This window comes from Pogoniulus pusillus, chromosome 1 (assembly GCF_015220805.1).
Source record: "Pogoniulus pusillus isolate bPogPus1 chromosome 1, bPogPus1.pri, whole genome shotgun sequence".
NCBI lineage: Eukaryota > Metazoa > Chordata > Aves > Piciformes > Lybiidae > Pogoniulus > Pogoniulus pusillus.
The window spans coordinates 52,611,142-52,633,692 of NC_087264.1; the positions used below are offsets into that span (position 1 = coordinate 52,611,142).

The 22,551-nt window shown below is 50.2% G+C and overlaps 1 protein-coding gene and 1 long non-coding RNA gene across 2 annotated transcripts in view; both read left to right on the forward strand.

Moving 5' to 3' along the window:
* Positions 1–6,546: 6,546 nt before the first annotated feature.
* On the forward strand, positions 6,547–8,591 carry LOC135180951 (uncharacterized). Its single transcript, XR_010304614.1, has 2 exons — positions 6,547–6,610; positions 7,164–8,591. It is a non-coding gene; the product is annotated as an uncharacterized LOC135180951 (long non-coding RNA).
* A 5,169-nt stretch (positions 8,592–13,760) lies between these two features.
* EHF (ETS homologous factor) overlaps positions 13,761–22,551 on the forward strand; it is a 50,911-nt gene continuing 42,120 nt past the window's right edge. The window contains exon 1 of the mRNA XM_064153850.1: positions 13,761–13,838. The gene's annotated coding sequence lies outside the window, so the exon portion shown is untranslated. The remainder of the gene's footprint in view (positions 13,839–22,551) is intronic.

Here is a 22,551-nt window from a genome sequence, read left to right on the forward strand (position 1 = left end):
GAATTTGCTGTAGCAATGACCCAGTGTTTTCCTCTCAAGGCACCAGCCAAAATGCCAGTAAAACCATCACAGAATCACAGTATGTTGGGTGTTGGAAAACACCTCCAGAGGTCATCCAATCCAACCCTCCTGCCAGAGCAGCATCTCCTAGGGCAGGTCACACAGGAACACATCCAGGCGGGTTTTGAACGCCCCCAGAGAAGACTCTGCAGCCATCAGGGACTGGTGAGGTTTGCTCAGGCATTGATCCTTCAGCACTTTGCTTTCTGTGATTGCTTTGTCTGTTAGCTCATAAACATTCAGGCCCAGTGACAAAACCTGCAAAGCTAATTTCAGCTGCCCTGGACGTGACTGGCCTCAGGCAGTGTTTGCGTTCATTCTCTCTGCCCCTCCCTTCCCCCTAAATCGTGAGAAGCAGCTGAAAAAACCTCTCAGCTGCACCAACACTCCCAGCCTTGGGTTTAAACAAAAGGTCAATGTAGTTCTTGAGTGAGAAACTTTAGGCTAAGATGCAAGCAGAGGAGTGAGAAGTGGTGCCAAGACTGGGGGGGGTTAAAAGATTCAATGAAATACGAAGCTTCAGAAAATGTTTGAGCCTGCTTCTTAATCCCTGAAACTCAAAGGCACAGAGGAGTAACCTCTGAATTGCTACACACCTGTGCATGTCCTCACCACTGCCTGCAAAGGCAGCTCACCCATGGTTTAGGGACCAGAAAGATTGACTACTCTGAGTTGGTGAGGCCCCACCTGGAATATTGCATCCAGTTCTGGGCTCCCCACTTCAAGAGGGACAAGGATCTGCTGGAGAGAGTCCAAGGCAGAGCTGCAAGGATGCTGAAGGGCCTGGAGCACTGCCTGGTGAGGAGAGGCTGAGAGCCCTGGGGCTGTTCAGTCTGCAGAGGAGAAGGCTGCAAGGGGAGCTGAGCAGTGCCCATCACCGGCTGGGGGTCAGGAAGGAAGGCACAGGGACAGCCTCTGCTCACTTGTGCCCTGCCATAGGCAGAGATGGAAACTGCAGCACAGGAAGCTGCACCTCAACATGAGAAAGAACTTCTTGACTGTAACAGTGACAGAGCCCTGGCACAGGCTGCCCTGAGAGGTTGTGGAGTCACCTCTGCTGGAGCCTTTCCAGCCCTCTCTGGATGTGTTCCTGTGTGACCTGTGCTGGATTCTCTGCTCCTGCTCTGGTAGGGAGGTTGGGCTGGAAGCTCTCCAGAGGTCCCTTCCAACCCCTAGCATCCTGGGATCCTGTGACATCTCTCAACCACAGAGATGTACACAGTTCCAGTTAAATAAACTCTTCTCTGAGAAACACAAACTTGTTCTTCCAAGTATGGAGTCTCTGTCTTGGAGATGTTTGTCACCTGAGGCACCAGAATCAGAGAGTGAAAATACTCATGACAACCTTAGCTGGGAAACTTGGTGATGAGCATCATTGGTTCCTGTGAAAGCTCATGCTTATGTGGCATCTCTGTGGAGATTTGCAAAGGACTGGGACTGAGTAACAAGTTGGACTTCTGTGAAATGCTTTTCCCCATCAGTGATAGGATAGAGAAGGGCAAAACATTAATTTAATCCTGTCTGAAATTCATCTGCAGGATACAGGCAGGAAAAGAACAACAATTATCCTTCTTAGATCAGGCTTTCTGGATGGTGAGCCAGATAGTGAGGGCCTCCTTTCACTGGCAGACTTCCTTCTTTCTTAACCACTGTACCCAAATCCCTGCACACTACCACCTTGGCAGAAAGTGTTGCTGCCTTTCACAGCATCACAGAATGGTTTGGGTTGGGAGGAACCCTGAAGATCTTCCAGTTCTAACCCCCCACCATGGGCCACAGACCCCTCCAACTAGCTCAGGTTGCTGGCCTTGAACACCTCCAGGCAAGGGGCATCCACAACCTCCCTGGAACATGTCCAGAGAAGGGTGACAAAGCTGGTGAGGGGGCTGGAGCACAGCCCTGTGAGGAGAGGCTGAGGGAGCTGGGGGTGTGCAGCCTGCAGAAGAGGAGGCTCAGGGCAGACCTCATTCCTGTCTGCAGCTACCTGAAGGGAGGCTGTAGCCACCTGAAGGGAGGCTGTAGCCAGGTGGGGTTGAGCTCTGCTGACAGGCAACCAGCAACAGAACAAGGGGACACAGTCTCAAGTTGTGCCAGGGGAAGCATAAGCTGGATGTTAGGAGGAAGTTCCTGGCAGAGAGAGTGATTGGCATTGGAATGGGCTGCCCAGGGAGGTGGTGGAGTCACCATCCCTGGAGGTGTTCAAGCAAAACCTGGATGAGGCACTTAGTGCCATGGTCTGGTTGACTGGACAGGGCTGGGTGCTAGGTTGGACTGGATGATCTTGGAGCTCTCTTCCAACCTGGTTGATTCACTGATTCTGTGTGGCTACCTGGGCACACTGCTGGCTCATGTTCAGTTACTATCTACCAGTACCCCTAGGTCCCTGCTGCTCTCCAGCCACTGTCCCTAGCCTCTAGTGCTGCTTGGGGTTGTTGTGGCCAAAGTATAGGACCCTGCACTTGTTAAATTTCATCCCATTGGCTTCTGCCCATCCATCTAGCTTGTACAAGAGAAAATACTTGCAGCCTCTTGCAATTCCCTAATTGCCTTCTGCCATAAGCACAAAGGAGCTCCATGAGCCCTTCTAGTGGACAAGCAGTAGAATTAACCACAGGAACCTTCTCTTCCAGTTCAATTAATGCTTATGTTTTTGCTAGTTATTTCTTAAACCTTCTGGATTCTATATTATTCCTCTGTATAATGTTTCCAGGACTATTGCAGAAGAACCTAATTATTATTATTGTTAAAAAATAGTGGTTGGGGGTGGTGAGAGTTCAAACACCATCTTGCAATTAATTAATTACCTCTCCATTACAGTTAGGAAAAAGTGCTTTACTGTAAGGTTGGTGAAAATCTGGCACAGGTTACCTGGGGAAGTGGTGGCAGCCTCATCCCTGAATGTTTTGAAGGCCAGTCTGGATGTGGCTCTGGGCAAGCTGACCTAGTGTGAGATGTCCCTGCCCATGGCAGGGGAGTTAGAAATAGATGATCTTTGAGGTCCCTTTCCAACCCTGGCAACTCTGTGTGATTCTGTGTGAGTGTTCTTACTGCTCAGGAACTTTTGAGTGAGGTGCAGAGGCAGGGAGCAACGGGGAACTGCTGGCCTCTGTGTGTGTTTAACCCCTGGTAAAAGAGGAGCTTGTGCTGCTGGGCAGTGTTTTTGAAGCTGGTGGTGGACAAGGGAAGCGCTGTCGATGTTATCTTTCCTTGGCTTTAGTACAGCCTTGATGCAGTTTCCCACAGCATCCTCCTGGAGAAACTGACTGCTCATGGCTTGGACAGGCATACACTTTGCTAGGTGAAAAAGCAGCTGCTGGCTGGGCCCAGAGAGTGGTGGGGAATGGAGTTCAGTCAAGTCTCTGGCTGGTCACATGTGGTGTTCTCCAGGGCTCAGTGGTGGTGCCTGTTGTGTTTAATATCAGTGATCTGAATGAGGGCATCAAGGCACCCACAGCAAGTTTACAGAGGACACCAATTTGGGGTGGGTGTTGATCTCCTGGAGGGCTCTACTGAGAGATCTGGCCAGTCTGTATATATGGCCTGGGGCCAACTGTATGACATCCAACAAGGCCAAGTGGTGAGTGCTGCACAACAACCCCACAAACACGCCAGGCTCGGGGCGGAGTGGCTGAAGAGCTGCTTGTCAGAGAAGGACCTGGACATGGTGACTGACAGCTGGCTGAGCATGAGCCAGCCATGTGCTCAGGTGGCCAAGAAGACCAGCAGCATCCTGGCTTGCATCAGGAACAATGTGGCCAGCAGGTTTGGGATGTGATGGTCCACCTCCAGTTGGTACTGGTGAGCCCACACCTTGAATGCTGTGTTCAGTCTTGGGCCCCTTACTCCAGGAAAGACATTGAGGGGCTGGAGTGTGTCCAAAGAAGAGCAACAAGAGGTTCAAGAGCCTTGAACACAGGTCTGATGAGGAATGCTGAGGGAGCTGGGGTTGCTTAGCCTTCAGAAGAAGAGGGAACAGGGGGAACGCCGTGGGCTGCTATGGAATTGCAGCAGGTCGAATGTAGGTAGTTTGTATGTTTTTAATTAAACTTGGATTTTGTACCTTTTTATTTCTTTTCAGGCATGCCATACCTGGATTCTGCTCAGCAATTTAAATGAAAACCATCCTGAAACTCCCAAGTTTCCCCAGACTCACAGACTCAGTTTTGTCTTCTGTGATGAGCTGCACGGATTGCCTAAGTCGAGACAGATCTCGTCTTCTGTGAGAAGGAACTCAGGGGCTTCCAGAGCTGTGCAGAGCGAGTTAGAGGCGACAGTAATGCTCTTCATTCTTCGCCAGCAAAAGCAGGTCAGTCACTGCGCTGCGTTTTATCTGGCTCTCCACCAGGTGGTGCTCCTTGCCTTGTCCTGAGCCATTCAACCCCAGCCAACGTCTTGCTTACCCTCCTCGGCCCCTCTGCACCTCCTTGTCTGTCTCTACCCACACGATGCACTGGGTGACCCGGCCAGCCTCGCTTTCACAGGTCTGACCTGTAAGAGTGCGTGGCTGCTTCACAGAACGTTTGAAGTCTCTCTGGTTCCTCAAACCCCCTGTGCTTCATTGTGCAACCCTGATATTGCAACCGAACCCAGCCACGCTGCGTCAGTGCATCCCAATGCTTTGTTCCCACCAGGCAGAGTCACTGCTAGGGACCTACCTGTCTGAGCCAAGCAAACCAAGAGCAGAGGTGTCCTCTGTGCAATGCCACACAGCAGCACAGCTCTTAGGGGTCAGGCTGTAGTAATTAACCTGCAGCGGAATGCGTTAGCTCTCTGGAAAGCAGGGGTTGGTTTCCCCATGCCAGGGCTGTATCGCTGTGAGTGGGTGAAATGCCAGATTGCAAACAAAGGCTGACTCAAGCAGCAAGCAAATCTGATTTTACGGTGCCTACATGGTGTGATTTCCACAGCACTCGCTGCACTGGCCATGACACCAGGCCCTCTGGTCCCTGCTGGCAGCAAGCTGCAGGCTTGCACTGGCCAGAACGCTTGGCTCAGGCGGAGCAGCTCACCGAAGAGCTTTTGTGACTTCTGCTTGTGTCTAGTACCAGCACAACAGCTGGCAAAGGATGCTGTAAAGGCTTCCTTATCTCTACCCAAAGCTCTAGGAAAGTACAAAAAGCTAAGCCAGTGTCCCACAGCGTGTTCCTTCTCAGTTCAGGTGTATGGAGTGGCCCCGCTCCTAGCAGTGAAGGTAGCAGTTCACCAATGACTTTGCAGGGAGCTGACAAGCCAGCAGCCGCCGCCTGCTGCAGCGGGAGCTCCACAGGCAGATGCGACCCTGTCCTTCAGCTGTCACCATCACAAACCTCTTCACAGCTCTCCGTAGCCCTCACCTCTGCTTCAGCCAAAGACTCCTGAAGTAACTAAGCACATATTTGGCAGGAAAGTATTACCTTCATTTCTTTATCCCTCTCCATGTGCTTTGCCTCCTCTCAGTCCTACCTACCCCTGCTGCCCCCCGACAATGTCTTGCTGGTGATGCTGGGGAGATACACCTGCTAGAGAGCTCAGTGTCAGGAGGAGATGTGCAGGGGTTCCAACAGCTGATGTAAATAGGTGGTGGGCAGCAGGAGTTCCTTTTCTATAGGACTCCTGGGCTGAAACTGAGAGCCATCAATTTCGTGTTCATGAACTGAGACACTTGCCCAGGACACACTGTGAGTTAGATTGGCCTGGGCTTTAGCTTGCAGCTTTATCATGCACGTCGAGGGCTCTGGAACAACAGCAGGTTTTTAAAAGGGTAAAAAGACATTAAGGAAAGTTTTGATGAGACCAGGTGATTGTAATGAACCTGACTTGTATCAGTTGGGTACAATGCCCTTCTCTCAGAGGCTGTTAATTCATAGAGGTCCTTTCATCCATAAATCATAGAATCATAGAATCAACCAGGTTGGAAGAGAGCTCCAAGCTCATCCAGTCCAACCTAGCACCCAGCCCTAGCCAGTCAACCAGACCATGGCACTGAGTGCCTCAGCCAGTCGTTTCTTGAACACCTCCAGGGATGGCAACTCCACCACCTCCCTGGGCAGCCCATTCCAATGCCAATCACTCTCTCTGCCAACAACTTCCTCCTAACATCCAGCCTAGACCTCCCCTGGCACAACTTGAGGCTGTGTCTCCTTGTTCCGTTGCTGGTTCCCTGGGAGAAGAGCCCAACCCCACCTGGCTACAGCCTCCCTTCAGGTAGTTGTAGACAGCAATGAGGTCTGCCCTGAGCCTCCTCTTCTGCAGGCTGCACACCCCCAGCTCCCTCAGCATCTCCTCGTAGCCCATCAAGTGCCATCTTAAAAGCACTTGGGATTTCTTCTGGAAACTTGAACTAAAATTCCTAATTGAACTAAAAATCCTAATTGTTTTTTGTTTTTTGGTTTTTTTTTACTGACTTTCTAATGGAAAAATGTTTTAAAATGTGAATAATTATAAGTGATTTATTTTTTCCCTAGGTTACCTGCTTTTTTAATTTGCTTGTTTTATTTAGGCAGTGTCCTGGACTGCATCAAAAGCAGTGGGATCAGCAGGATGAGGGAAGTGATTCTGCCCCTTTGCTCTGGTAAGACCTCACTCAGAGCACTGCATCCAGTTCTGGAGACCCCTACACAGCAGGGAGACTGTTGAGGCAGGTCCAGGGAAGGTCATGAAGATGGTCAGAGGACTGGAGCACCTCTGCTATGAGGACAGGCTGGGAGAGTTGGGACTGTTCAGCCTGGAGAAGGGAAGGCTCCAGAGAGACCTTAAAGCAGCCTTCCAGTACCTGAAAGGGGCTATAGGGGAGCCAGGGAGACACTTTTGGCAAGGGCTGAGAGTGTCAGGATGAGGAACAATGGCTTTGAGCTGGAAGAGGGGAGATTGAGAGTGGAGATGAAGAAGTTCTTGACAGTGAGGGTTTTGAGACACCAGAGCAGGCTGCCCAGGGAGGCTGTGGATGCCCCCTCCCTGGAGGTGCTCAAGGCCAGGCTGGATGGGGTGTTGCACTGTATGGTCTAGTGGGAGGTGCCCCTGCCCATGGCTGGGGGTTTGGAACTGGATGGTCTTTAAAGTCCCTTCCAACTCAAACCATTCTATGAATCTGTGAGTCTAATGTCTTCATCCTATCTCCATTCCAGAATCAGTGGTGTGAGGTGAAGCAGACCTCTAAGAGGACGAAGCAGACTCTGGCTCCCAAGAGCTACCAAGGAACTGCTGTGATTCAGAGCTTTTCAGAGATGAAGCAACAGAACAAGACTGAGCCTTCCAGAAAGGCAGAACTTCTGCAGCTTATGGGCACACTGCTCCTGGCATAGGGCTGTGGTATTTATTGCTGCCCTGGCACTATCTGGTGCCCTTGAAGTTGATGGCACATGCCTTCTGACTTTGCCCTCTGCATTTAGATTTAGGTTGTTAGGTGTTGGGGTTTTGTTGTTGTTGTTGTGGTTTGTTTGTTTTTTTAGGGTTTGGTTGGTTTCTGTCTCACTATGGTGAAGTCTCTGTTTAATTATCAGAAAGAATTAAAAGTCTAGGTCAAATTCTCAGTCACCACCGAGGCCCTTGGCAAGGATTTTCCGTGGTGAAGTGAGGAGTATGAGGCACTCTGTAGCACCGGCAGTGCCCCTCGGCATGCAGTGAGTTGTAGCTCCTTGGCTGGTGCTCCCTTTTCAGAGGCTGTGAGCCTCTCCTGAAGAAATGCATCTAGCTGAAGGGCTCTCAGCCACATCCCTTTTTCTCTCTAGGGCACAAGAGCCGAGGAAACTGTACCGTGTAGGTCCTGCATATTAGCCAAGCAATGAGTTTCCCTTTCTGTTTCTTTCTCAAGGGAACTTGGAAGAGGGATTCAAAGAACTCGGGGAATGTGCATTTTAATAACAATCCTGGGCTGTACTTACTGGTTTGTGCCTTCAGCTTGACATTTCGTTTACTAGGATGTTTGTGAAACAGGGACAGGCCATAAACATCTCTCTGGTTTCACCCCTGCAACAACCTGCTCTGACATGCAGAGCTTTTTTCAGTGGAAGTGCTTCTGCAGCCATCACAGATCTTTGTGGCTTCTCAAGTCATGCAGTTCGGGAGGAAAACAACCATAAGGTGTTACTGAGGTTGCAGGATGAATGAGACATTATGAATAGTCATTCTCGAAACAAAAGCTTTCCTGAGTACTCGGTGAGAACTGTGGGGGTTGGCAAAAGTTTGCAGAGCAGTTCGAAATAATGAAGCCCATGGAAAAAATGGTAGCTTGTGGATAATTTCCAGGCCCAAAGAAAAAAAGAAAGGGTTCTGAATAAACTTTGATGTGGGGATTTCACTCACCCTTGTTTTCATCTGGGCTGGAACCATCCCGTCATTGTCTCGAAGGTAAATCATTACAAAGCCGAGGGGTGGAGGTGGGGGCAAATCAATGTGTCAGGTTTACCCTGTGTCCCAGAGCGGTGAGTAATTGCTTCGTGTTGCTGTAGCAACAGATGGCTTAATCTCTTCAGCTTCAACTTCTCACCTAGCCGTGTCAGAGCTTCTGAGTGGGTCATAAATAAATGTGAATACATCTTTGCATCAGAAAATTTGCCAACAGATCAAATGCCTTTCTTACCTGCGCCCTTTCAAAGAGGGCATCTTCCGACATGCCCACAGAACACCTCGTCCATTTGCAACAAAAGCTCTGCTCCCTGTCTTGCCTCGCTGTTGGATCACAGTTTCCTTCGTGAAGTGCTGGCCTTTTATCTGGCAGTTTCAATCAGATGTGTATTTATGAGCTTGTCTTGGGTATAGATGGTGAACGTTTCTACCTCTCTTCTCCCAGCACCTCCATGAAATGCTAGAATGTTGTACAGGTCTGGACCTGAAAGATGGGTATCGTGTAACCTGCCTATAGCTGTGCAGAAGGTCTGGGGCAGAGAGAGGAACACATTCCAGATTTCCTAAGATGAACCTCGGTGCCTTAAATACACAAATTATCCCAGCTGAATATCAACTCTCTGCTCATGGATCCAGGCCTTTAATACGATAAATGGCAGAAATAACACTGCTACAAAATGCTGGGGAGAGGCTGAGTGCTGCAATATTTCCTTTTCTCAGCTTTGGGAAATCCTTGCCTCCTGAGCTGCTTTTCCTCTCTCTGAGGTGGATTTGCAGATGGTATTTTTTTAAGTGATGCGTCTCACTTTGAGTTCACTTTGGTCATTTGGTCCCTTCACAGGATCCCAGGATGTTTGGAGTTGGAAGGGACCTCTGGAGAGCTTCCAGTCCAACCTCCCTGCCACAGCAGGACCAGAGAATGTAGCACAGGTCACACAGGAACACATCCAGAGAGGGCTGCAAAGGCTCCAGACAAGGAGACTCCACAACCTCTCTGGGCAGCCTGTGCCACTGCCCTCTCACCCTTACAGCAAAGAAATTCTTCCTCCTCTTGAGCTGCAGCTTCCTGTGCTGCAGTTTCCATCCCTTGCCCCTTGGCCTATGGCAGGGCACAGGTGAGCAGAGGCTGTCCCTGTGCCTTCCTTCCTGACCCCCAGCCGGTGATGGACACTGCTTAGCTCCCCTCTCAGCCTTCTCCTCTGCAGACTGAACAGCCCCAGAGCTCTCAGCCTCTCCTCACCAGGCAGTGCTCCAGGCCTTTCAGCATCCTTGCAGCCCTGCCTTGGACTCTCTCCAGCAGATCCCTGTCCCTCTTGAAGTGGGGAGCCCAGAACTGGATGCAATATTCCAGGTGGGGCCTCACTAGGGCAGAGTAGAGGGGGAGGAAATGCGAAGAGGTTTGTCCCTTGTCATGAGATGTGCAAGGGAAGGACAGAGCTGGTAGCAGCAATCAGCTGAGTGTGCTCATTACCTCGAAGTGCCTGCTTGGCAGCTAAAGTCTTCTAAAATAACACTGTCATTGTTTTTGTGCTTTATGTAGAGTATTAAAAATAAAACAGTCTACCACAGGTAATTTATGAAAGTAGCTAATAATGAGTTCATTATTGCATAGCAAGCCAATGTTGCAGCCGTGGTTGCAGGCCTAGCCAAGGTCTTTGATCTTCTGGTTCATTACTGTACAAACGAGAAGACTTCGGCTTTCATCTCGCATTCATCGGCTAATTATCTCAGTAACTGGTCTCACTCAGGTCTCAGTCAGGTCTTACTTAGAGGACTTGCCCTTTCATTTTCCATCCTCTGGTGAATCATCAGAGTCATGATTTATTGTCCTTTTGTATAAGAGATTTGTTGTTTTCACAGGTCTCTCTGGGGAACTCACCTGTCTGTAAAACAGCTGGAGAAATCCCAGGTGATGTAGCTGTTTGCAGTGACACCATTGGATACCGGTTAGGAAGAGCTGGTTTTGAACGGGGAAATGCAGCACCTGAGAGTTCAGCTACTGCAGGGGCTGAACTGACCATCAGCAAGCTTCTTCTGCTGCTATCAGTCCAACGGGACACAGAACCCATGGCTGAATGTTAAGGAGGTTGCAGAATCCTAGAAGGGCTCAGGTTGGGAGGAACCTCAGAGCTTATCTCTTCCAACCTCCTGTTCCATCAGGTACACCTCTCAACTAGACTCAGCTGCTCAAGGCCTCATCCAGCCTGGCCTTGGACAGCCCCGGGCAGGAGGCAGCCACAGCCTCCCTGAGCAGCCTGTTCCAGAGTCTCAGCATGCTCCTACTGAAGAATTTCTTCCTCAGCTCCAGTCTAACCCTGCTCTGCCTCAGCTTCAAACCATTCCCCCTTGTCCTGTCTCTAGGCACCCCCAGGAAAAGTCCCTCTGCAGCCTTCCTGCAGGACATCTGTGGAGTTCTCCTGAAGTAACTGCAAGTAAGTAGGATTGCCTGCAGGTCATGAGACCAGCGATGATGTTTCCTGAAGATCACAAGCCCAGCTCCAAGGCTTTCACTGCCTTACTAGAAGAACAGGGAGCAGCTCAGGGAGAGACTCACTCCTTTGAAATTCAGGGCTGCGTTGCTGTGGGTCACTGAGTCTAGTTCACAAGCCACCCAGTGAGTCCTAGTAAAGTCACTACATTGTTTTTCCATTCTTTCCTCCCACAAACACAGCATGCCAGCTGCTAAAAGCCATTCCAGAAAGGGCATGGGAGAAACTCGGGAGAAGCTTTTGCTTTCTAGCTAAATCAAGCCATTAATCCTGAGTAATGCAATGTTGTGTAGATTCACAGAATGGTTTGGGTTGGAATGGACCTTGGAGATTGTCCAGTTGTAACACCCCTGTTATGGGTGGGGACACCTTCCAGCTAGCTCAGATTGCTCAAAGGCTCATCCAACCTGGCCTTGAACTCCTCCAGGGAGGGAGCATCCACAACCTCCCTGGGCAACCTGTGCCAGTGTCTCACCACCCTCACTCTAAAGAATTTCTTCCTCATCTCCAGTCGAAAACTGCCCTCTTCAAGCTTCAATTCATTCCCTCTCACTCTATCACTACAAGCCCTTCTCAGAAGTCCCTTCCTGGCCTTCTTGTAGTCCCCCTTCAGGTACTGGCAGGCTGCTCTAAGGTCTCCCTGGAGCCTTCCCTTTTGCAGGCTGAACAGCCCTGACTCTCTCAGCCTGTCTCCATGGGGGAGGTTTTCCAGGCCTCTGATCACCACAGATCATACTGTTATGTTGCATAGTAACCCAGTGCAGGGGCAATGAGCTGCCAGCTTTGTGTCAGTGTCCCTTGTGCAGTACTTGTGATGCTGTTGACATGGTCACTTTCCACAACTTAACAGCCTGAGTGATGAAAACAAAATGCAGCTCTTCAACCCTTGGCTGCTTACTGATGGCCAAGCACAGAGTTGAAAGAGGCTCCTTCTGGCAAACCTGGTGGACAGAACAATGTGCCAAATGTTAAGCATCAGAAACTTGCCATCTTTGCAGAGTGAAAGGCATCTGGCTAATACTGTAGCTACCCCCATGGAGAGCCTGTCTCAGAGAGTAATGCAGCACAGCTCCAAGGACAAAGGCTGAACTTCTGTGCCACTCAAGTTTAATTAGTGCTGGTGCAGTAGTCTGATACATGCAAGATCTTCACCCATGGGATCCTTAGTGAAGGACTTCATATCTAGACATACCTGCTGAAGCTTGGAACGTTTCACAATCTGAGATGCCTTCAGCTTCATAGTGTTACAGCCTTTCATGAACCCTTACCTCATCAGCATTATAGACATAGGCTTGAGAAGTGAACCAGTGCCAAGTGCAGGAGGTTCAACAAGTCACAGTGCAGGGCCTTGCAGCTGCATCAGGTAAACCCCAGGTACAAATCCAGGCTGGGGGCAGAGTGGTTTGAGAGTAGCTCTGAAGAAAGAGGTTTGGGGGTGTTGATTGCTGAGCAGCTCCCCATGAGCCAGCAGTGCCCTCATGCAGCCCAGAAGGCTGCATCCAGAGGAGGGTCCTTCCTAGGAATGTTCAAAGGCAGGCTGGATGAGGCCTTGAGCAGCCAAGTCTAGCTGACAGGCATCCCTGCCCATGGCAAGAGAGATTGGAGGAGATGATCTCTGTGGTCCCTTCCAACCTAGGCCATTCTGTGGTTCTATGATTAGACAGAGAGACAAGTTGCTGAAAGACTGTGGCAGAACCCAGAGGAATAACTGAGTCCTCCACCAGTGCTGCTTAGCAAAAGCGTCTGGTCTGTGGTGCAAGTCTGGTGTCGGGAACCAGCTGACTGTCTCTGAGCTCAGCATGAAAGATTTGCTCAACCTGTCTGCTGTCTCCAGCAGAGCACAGACCCTGAACGTGCACATGCCCTGGCAGACAGGGTGCTAATGTGTCCAACTGAAGGCTCTGAAGGAAACTCTCAGGCCAGGCAAGGGCATGGTGCATCCACCCACCAGAGCTTCCCTTCTCACTGCTCATGCAGTGAAAGCCTGGCAAGGAAAGGGTGCCTTGTTTGGATTTCATTACACAAACAAATAAAAGTACTTGCAGTTCCACAGAATTTTAAGGCAGTTAATCATAAACCTGGTATTTGCATCTCACGGGCACTGAGCATTGTGCAGATACTGGAGTTGGGATAAACTGGTTTGGAAAGGTTAGCCTGCTCTAGCTGTGCTCAGGGGTTAACCCTCGCTCCTCTGCTCGGGTGCTGGGGAAGGAAATCCTTTTGTAATCAGAAGGACTAGAAGTTAGTCTCTGAGTTGCTCACATCTCATGCCACCTCGTAGGTAGCTGCTTGCTTCCAGCAAGATCCTTCCCCAAAGGCTCTATTCCTAAGGAGAACAAGAGCCTCAGGGAGGTTACCTGTGCAGTTCTTAGACCCCTTCACTCATTTCTGTGAAGCTCTTCCAAGTTTCCCTTGTAGCAGCTGCATACACTCCCAGCTTCTAAATGCTGGAATCTCAGAGACTTCCTCAGTCGTCTCCCAAAGGCAGCAATAGTCTCATCTGAATGTGCTGAGCTGACATTTATGCACCAAGACGGGCACAGGCATAATGAGTTTCTGACTTTAAGCCCTCCTCATGCAGTGCTCACCCACATGCACACAGACATGCCTGAGAATACACTCGTCCAGAATCTTATTACTCTTCAATGTCATGAAGAGTGAGAAGCTCAGAGAGAAGAACTTGGTCTCCCACATAATTCATACTGCCATAGGTCTCTGTTGGGCATGTTCCTACTTGAGCAATCCAGGGGAGTAGCAGTGGTGCCATAGATTCCTCATAATAGATCAGATCCATGATCTCCCAGTCAGACACTCTGCAGCCTGACCTGTCTGTCTCTGTGTTCTCAGGAGCTGTGTTGTGCTGTGCTGTCCTTGAACTGCTTTTGATCTAAATCTGGATAAGGATGTTTGTGTCCAAGGATGTCCTTTACTCTTCATCTGTTTTGAATCTTGCTGTGGACTCTGGGGGTGAGTGCTTGATCACGGTGTGAATAATATCCATTTTCACATAACTGGCTCTGCCATCCCTTTTTATTCCCATTTTATTGGCTCTTTGATATGTCCTTATGGTCTTCTGGAAGTCTGTTGTGCTTACTTTTTAGTTTCGTGTTTTTCCAGCACATAAAAGGAACTGTGAATGCTCCTTGTAGGCTTCTGCTGAAGATCATCTCAAATCGAGTCAACCACAGAATCACAGAACCTTAGAGGTTGGAAGGGACCTCCAAAGATCACCCAGTCCAACCTCCCTGCCAAGGCAGGATCACCCAGAATAGTCCACACAGGAAAGCATTCAAATGGGGTCTGTAATTCTCCATAGAAAGAGACTCCACAGCCCCTCTGGGCAGCCTGCTCCAGGGCTCTATCACCCTCACTGTAAAGAAGTTTCTCCTCAAGTTGAGGTGGAACTTTCTGTGTACCAGTTTGTATCCATTGCTCCTTGGCTTATTGCTGTCAACCACCCAGTAATGGAGCTTGACCTTGCACACTTAACATCCACCCCTCAGATACTGATAGACATTGATCAGCCTTCTCTTCTCCAGACTATACAGCCCCAGACCTCTCCTCTGAAGGCTTTTTAAGTTTGGGAAGGTTCAAAACATTTCAATTTTCAAAGGCTGCAGCAACCTCTCAGGGAATCCAAGTTCCAAGTTTAGTTTAAAGTTAAAGTCTGTTGGAATCAGCATTCTGCACCTGGGAGCAGTTTGTACACTGAATTGCCATTCCATGGTGTACATGAAACAGCTTCTGGAAATGCAGAGGAGGACCTCTGTGCAGGCAGGAGCTTGAACTCTTCTTCAGCCAACCCACAGAGCTTATTCCCACTTCTCATATTTGTACTCAGTAACAAGACAGCATCAAAGTGTTTGCTAAGAGTTTCAAAGCACAGCAGGTAGAAAAGCTCCACCAGTGCTGTTTGACATCTTTGTTAGTGGCATCAGCAGTGGCTTCAAAGCACCCTCAGCAAGTTTGAGTCTGACACCAAACTGTGTGGTGTGCTTGACATGCTGGAGGAAAGGCATCCATCCAGACAGGCTGGAGAGGTGGGCTCAAGCTAGGCTCACAAAGTTCAACAAGGCCAAGGTCTGGCACCTGAGCTGGAGTAATCCCAAGCACAAATCCAGGCAGGGTGAGGAGTGGCTGGGAGCAGCCTGGAGGAGAAGGATTTGGGGCTGTCAGCTGGTGACAAACTCCCCAGGAGCCAGCACTGGTTGCAGGCAGCCCAGCAGGCAGCTGTGCTGCATCCAGAGCAGGGAGAGCAGCAGCACAGGGAGGGGATTCTGCCCCACTGCTCTGCTCTGCTCTGCTCTGACCTCACCTGCAGCACTGCCTCCAGCTCTGGGCCCCCCCCCACAAGAGGGACATGGAACTTCTGGAGAGAGTCCAGAGGAGGCCACCAAGATGACCAGAGGCCTGGAGAACCTCCCTTGTGGGGACAGGCTGAGAGAGTCAGGGCTGTTCAGCCTGCAGAAGGGAAGGCTCCAGGGAGACCTTAGAGCAGCCTGCCAGTACCTGAAGGGGGCCTACAAGAAGGCCAGGAAGGGACTTCTGAGAAGGGCTTGTAGTGATAGGGTGAGAGGGAATGAATTGAAGCTTGAAGAGGTGCTGGAAGGTGTCCAGAGAAGGGCGATGAAGCTGGTGAGGGGCCTGGAACACAAACCCTATGAGGAGAGGCTGAGGGAGCTGGGGGTGTGCAGCCTGCAGAAGAGGAGGCTCAGGGCAGAGCTCATTGCTGTCTACAACTACCTGAAGGGAGGCTGTAGCCAGGTGGGGTTGGGCTCTTCTCCCAGGCAACCAGCAACAGAACAAGGAGATACAGTCTCCCTGTGCCAGGGGAGGTCTAGGCTGGACGTTAGGAGGAAGTTGTTGTCAGAGAGAGTGATTGGCATTGGAATGGGCTGCCCAGGGAGGTAGTGGAGTCACCATCCCTGGAGGTGTTCACAAAAAGCCTGGCTGAGGCACTTAGTGCCATGGTCTGGTTGACTGGCTAGGGCTGGGTGCTAGGTTGGAGTGGATGATCTTGGAGGTCTCTTCCAACCTGGGTGATTCTATGATTCTATGATTGAGGAGGGCAGATTTAGACTGGAGATTAGGAAGAAATTCTTTAGAGTGAGAGTGGTGAGACACTGACACAGGTTGCTCAGGGAGGTTGTGGATGTCCCCTCCCTGCAGGTGTTCAAGGCTAGGCTGGATGAGGCCTTGAGCAACCTGGGCTAGTGGAAGGTGTCCCCGGCCACAACAGGAGTGCTGGAACTGAATGATCTTCAAGGTCCCTTCCAACCCAAACCATTCTATGAACCTATGGATGAGGTCATTTTGTCCTGGATGTTGTTCAGCCCCTCCTGTTGCACAGCTAAGGAAGCTTTTCCTCTGGGACACCAATGCACCATAGGCTCTGACTCCCAGTAAGACAAACATGCACAAGTCTAACGCAAAAGTGCTCTTAGGCATACATTGCCAGAACCTCACAGGAAGCCATCCAGCTGCATCAGTTCCTCCTTGCAGAATGTACTCCTATAACTAATTTCTTACCTGTTAACTTTGGGGCTGTTTAGTCTGGAGAATAGAAGGCTAAGAGGGGATCTGATCCATGCCTATCAACGTCTGAGGGGTGGTGTCTAAAGTGCAGGGGGCCAAGCTCTTTTTGGTGGTGCACAGCAATAAGTCAAGGAGTAATGGATACAAATTGGAACAGAGAAGGTTTCAGCTCAGCATGAGGAGAAACCTCTTTACAGTGAGGGTGACAGAGCAGGCTGCCCAGAGAAGTTGTGGAGTCTCTTTATCCAGACAGTCTCAAAACCAACCTGGATGCACTCCTGTGTGGGCTACCCTGGGTGATCCTGCTCTGGCAGGAAGGTTGGTCTGGATGATCTCTGGAGGCCCCTTCCAACCGCTAAGCTTCTGTGATTCTGTGACTCCTTATCCATTTTTCACCTTTTCCTTCTGAATGAGAAACAAACCCTAAGTGAGGCTGCCCTGGCACTAGGGCTCTCCTCAGAGCAGCACACCTTCTCATTTGCCACAGGCACTGTTTATTGTTGTCTTTCTGTCCTCATTTCTCAGGTGAGCTTTGCTCCCAACAGTTGGAGCAGCAATGGATGCTCTGACACAAGGGAGTGGCCAGATGCTGCCGCACTGTTATGCTGAGTTGGTTTGACCTGCAGACTGAGGAGACTAAAACAAAGACATTGTTAATAATACCAACCCTGGGTTCCTTCTATGATTTGCATTTTTTCCTCTTAGTTTATGTAACCAATTCATGTTTGCTGTTCTAGCTCTTTGTTACCCTTATCTTTTCCATGGAAAACTTATCATGTTATTTATGATTTGGCTTCAACTCCAGCCCTTTTCTATTTCTCAGTGCAGCTGCCTGGTTTCATTTTTCCTTTGTTTCTGTGGATCTCTCAGCTCACAGAGAGTCTAGCAGCGACCCCTGCAAAGACACTTGCATATTTTTGCCTTAACAGATGCATGCTGGAATTTACCTTTCCTTTAGCTTCAGGCTGCCATAGTGAGAGAAACCACTCTGGTGTTTCCAATTAACAAGGCCAGGTGCAGGGTTCTGCACTTTGGCCACAACAACCCCAAGCAGCTCTACAGGCTGGGGACTGAGTGGCTGGAAAGCAGCCAGGAGGAAAGGGACTTGGGGGTACTGAGAGATAGTAGCTGAAGATGAGCCAGCAGTGTGCCCAGGTGACCAAGAGAGCCAATGGCATCCTGGCCTGAATCAAGAGCAGTGTGGCCAGCAGGACAAGGGAGGTTATTCTGCCCCTGTGCTCAGCACTGCTTAGGCCACACCTTGAGTGCTGTGCCCAGTTCTGGGCTCCTCAATTCAAGAGAGATGTTGAGGTGCTGGAAGGTGTCCAGAGAAGGGCAACAAAGCTGGTGAGGGGCCTGGAACACAAACACTATGAGGAGAGGCTGAGGGAGCTGGGGGTGTGGAGCCTGCAGAAGAGGAGGCTCAGGGCAGACCTTATTGCTGTCTACGACTACCCGAAGGGAGGCTGCAGCCAGGTGGGGTTGAGCTCTGCTGCCAGGCAACCAGCAACAGAACAAGGGGACACAGTCTCAAGTTGTGCCAGGGCAGGTCTAGGCTGGATGTTAGGAGGAAGTTGTTGTCAGAGAGAGTGATTGGCATTGGAATGGGCTGCCCAGGGAGGTGGTGGAGTCACCATCCCTGGAGGTCTTCAAGAGGAGACTGGATGAGGCACTTAGTGCCATGGTCTGGTTGACTGGATAGGGCTGGGTGCTAGGTTGGACTGGATGATCTTGGAGCTCTCTTCCAACCTGGTTGATTCTATGATTCTGTGATTCTATGATTCCATGCCTGGAGCTGGAGCATGTGAAAAGGAGATCGAAGGGTCATAATAAGAGGGAGTTTCTTCCCAGGAGCAGAAGTGGTATTCGAGTGCTTCTTTCTGTCTGGATGCTGGCTTTGCTGGGGAAGGAACTTGAGCAGCTCATTTTCATCCCTCTGTTCATCAAGTTGTCCACTATCCCTTTTGAGGGGTGTCTGGATTTGCAGAACATCTCCTTCTCACCAGGAGGGTGTACAAACCAAAAGGGCATTGTTACTCAGTTCCAGTTTACAGCAAGCTGGGGTCTGCCTGATGTCTGGCATGTGTCTGGTGAAGCTATATTGCCTTAGAAATCGAACCTTCACAGAAGATCTTGTGACCTTTATGGCCAGCCTGATGTAGAGTAGGGGGTTGGGACTAGATGATCCTTGCGATCCCTTCCAACCCTGACTGATTCCATTCTATGAAATGTATATATAGCTCCTCATCATCTCCACCTGGACTTACAATTTCTCTAAAAGGTGACCAGAAGAACTGTAACCACCTTCAGAGTGGTCTGGGTTGGAAATGATTTCAAAAAGGTCAACCAGTCCAACCCTCTCTGCGCTCCACAGGGGCATTCTCAACTAGATCAGGTTGCCCAGAGCCCTGTTGAGCCTCACCTAGAATATCTCCAAGGATGGGGCCCCAACCACCTCCCTGAGCAACCTGTTGAAGTGTTCCAGCACCCTCATGGTGCAGAACTTGTTCCTTCTCTAGTTTGAAGCCACTGCCCTCGTCCTGTCCCTGCAGGCCTTTGCAAACAGTCCCTCTGCAGCCTGCTTGTAGTCCTTTCAGGTTCTGGCAGGCTGCTTTTAGATCTGCCTGGAGCCTTCTCTTCTGCAGGCTGAACACCCCCAGCTCCCTCAGCCTATCTGCCTAGCAGACCTTCTCCAGTCCCCTGATCATATCTGTGGCCTCCTCTGGACCGAATCCATCAGGTCCTGTGTGGAGAGCTCCAGACAGAGATGAAGCACTGCAGGTGAGGTCTCAGCAGAGCACAGCAGAGCAGAGTACAGCAGAGCAGTGCAGAGGGGCAGAATTCCCTCTCTTCATCTCTGGCCACACTTCTTTTTTATAGCCTTCTGTGCTGCAAGCTCACACTGTTGGCTCATGCCCAGCTTCTCATCCACCAGCATCCCCAAGTCCTTCTCTGTGGGACTGCTTTCTATCACATCCTCCAGACTGGATTGACTGTCATGGGCTTTTTCTTGAGATCAAATTTAGTTGGAAAAATCCAGACAAAATGCTTAGCCTATTTTCTTGAATGATGTTTTAAAAACATAGTATTTTCCCTTCTATTCTGGGAGAAAAGGAGTCTGGTTTACAGAGCTGTGCAGTGCAAAGGTTTGCAAGGGAAGGGGATGGGAGCTGTGCTTTACATAACACTCAGTGCCTCTGAACACGAGCTGCTTAGGCATCTCATGATGGATGCCTTGAATTATTAAACACCTGTATCTTCATCTTTTTAGGATTCTCCATTAAAGCAGGAATAATAAGTTATTACCTTCTCACCTCAGTAGGAGAGCATAAAGATAAATAAATGTTTTGCTGCTAATACTGTAATATTAGTTCTAAGGCATTAATGTAAGGTAATACCTTAATGCACCTATATTACATGTTTATTCACATTAGAAGTAAATGTCTTGCTATAATACCTCAAATGCCAGAAGGATGAACACTCTAAGAAAACTCATGAGGAAATGAAAGAAGCTTTCAGAGCAAGTTTGATTCATGTGTAGCAAATAGAGCTCGGGGCCACTCCCTGCATGCATTGGCTCACTGCTCTTTGCGTGAGTATCATCCTGTCTGTGTCTTAAGGACAGTACCTCCTAAGCTGCTTCTGCTTCTTGTGTGTGGTTTCTAGGTTTTGAATAAGTGATGTGCAAAGATAGGTCTTTTGGCTTCAGGTATCCTGTGGGTTGAATCTACAAATGAACACTTTAGGTCCCTTCTCCAAACCTCTGCCGGTAGCTGCTGGGCAAAATGGGGAGCTCACTGGAGAATTTGCCTCTTCAGGAGGATGACACACAAGAGTACTCACTGTGCTCTGGTGAGACCCCACCTGGAGTACTGCATCCAGTTCTGGAGCCCCCTATTACAGGAAAGATCTGGAGGTGCTGGAACATGTCCAGAGAAGGGCCACAAGGATGATCAGAGGGCTGGAGCTGCTCTGCTGTGGGGACAGGCTGAGAGAGCTGGGGCTGTTCAGTCTGGAGAGGAGAATCATAGAATCATAGAATCAACCAGCTTGGAAGAGAGCTCCAAGCTCATCTAGTCCAACCTAGCACCCAGCCCTATGCAGTCAACCAGACCATGGCACTAAGTGCCTCATCCAGGCTTTGCTTCAACACCTCCAGGGATGGTGACTCCACCACCTCCCTGGGCAGCCCATTCCAATGCCAATCACTCTCTCTGTGAAGAACTTCCTAATATCCAGCCTATACTTTTTCTGGCACAACTTGAGACTGTGTCCCCTTGTTCTGTTGCTGCTTGCCTGGGAGAAGCGAGGAGACCTTCTTGTGGCCTTCCAGTATCTGAAGGCGGCTACAAGAAAGCTGGGGAAGGATTTAGAGTGTCAGGTAGGACTGAAGGAATGGATCCAAGCTGGAGGAGAAGAGATTTGGATTGGATGTTAGGAAAAAGTTCTTCACTATGAGGGTGGTGAGAGACTGGCACAGGCTGCCCAGGGAGGTGGTGGAAGCCTCATCCCTGGATGTTCTTAAGGCCAGGCTGGATGTGGCTCTGGGCAAGCTGATCTAGTGTGAGGTGTCCCTGCCCATGTGAGGGCATGGGGGTTGGAACTGGATGATCCTTGAGGTCCCTTCCAGCCCTGAGAACTCTGCGTGATTCTGTGTAACTCTGTGTGAGTAGCCTCTGTCAGCTGCTGGGAAAGCCCTGTGAAGGCAGAAGTGGAGAAGAGGCAGATGGAAACTGAAGGCAATGTGGTGCTCCATCATGGAATCCACTATGTGGGCTATGATTTGTCACTGGACTTTAATGTGGCTGAAGTTGGCTGGGTTGTACTGGGAATGGTAGGTAGCACACCTGAGCTTCACAGCCCATTGTGAGCCCAGCGAAGCCCTCGCTTCAAACTGAGCTTTCCAAAGAAAATGTGGGTGTACTTTTTGCCAAGAACAGCATTAGTTTTCCCATAACAATGTATGATACTATAGATAATAATTATTCCAACTATTGCTACAGAGCAAATGCCCTTGAGGGGAGATTTCCATTCAGAGCAACAACTAAGGGCTGGAATGTGGCAAACTGCAAAGAAGAAGTGACAAGGGCATGGGTAGTCATAATGAGAGGTGATGCTTGCCTGTAACATGGAGTACAGTTTGGAAAGAGTCTCCATCCTGGTGTTCTGGTTTGAGCTGGAAACAGCTCTGGAGTGAGGACAGGAAGAATTCACCCCAAAGGAGTAAATAAAAACACTTGCACAGAACTGAAAGTTAAATAGAAATACTACTGACAAAACCAAACAGAATACAACAGGTACCAAGGTAGAAGCATTTATAGAGTCATAGAATCAGGCAGGGTTGGAAGGGAGCACAAGGAGCAGCCAGTTCCAACCCCTGCCATGCCCAGGGACACCCTACCCTAGAGCAGGCTGCACACAGCCTCAGCCAGCCTGGCCTCAAACACCTCCAGCCATGGGGCCTCAACCACCTCCCTGGGCAACCCATTCCAGCCTCTCACCACTCTCCTGCTCAACAACTTCCTCCTCCCCTCCAGCCTCACTCTCCCCACCTCCACCTTTGCTCCATTCCCCCACTCTTGCCACTCCCTGACAGCCACAAAAGTCCCTCCCCAGCTTTTTTGTAGCCCACTTCAGATCCTGGCAGGCCACAAGAAGGTCCCCTGGGAGCCTCCTCTGCTTGTACACTCAGAATCGATCTTGGCCTACCCCTCCTGGCTAAGCCTCAAGGCAGGCCTCAGTAGGCCTCGACCAGCCAAGCCTCTCCCCCTAGTACTGCGCTCAGCAGGCCTCACTGCTCAGCAAGGCCAGCAGGCCTCAAGCCAGGCTCCACTGTCCCACTCTGTGGGAGAATCCTCCCGCAGCAGGACGTGAGCTGGTAAACATGAGAACTGGTGCTGGGAGTGTCCTTGAGCTGGAAGCTGAGCTGCGGACGGTGAGCAGCCCCCGCACACCTGCAGGGGCCAGCCCCCCGGGGTGACACCGCGGGTTGTTCTGGCACAGGCCAACCTATCTGCACCTGGCACGTGGCTCTGAGCCAGTCTGTGCTGTCCGCTTGTGCCAGCCCCAGACTGATGTACCCGGCTTCTCTGTGCGTGATTTGAGAGGCTGCATTGCCTTAGTGAAGTGCACTGCTGCACAGAAG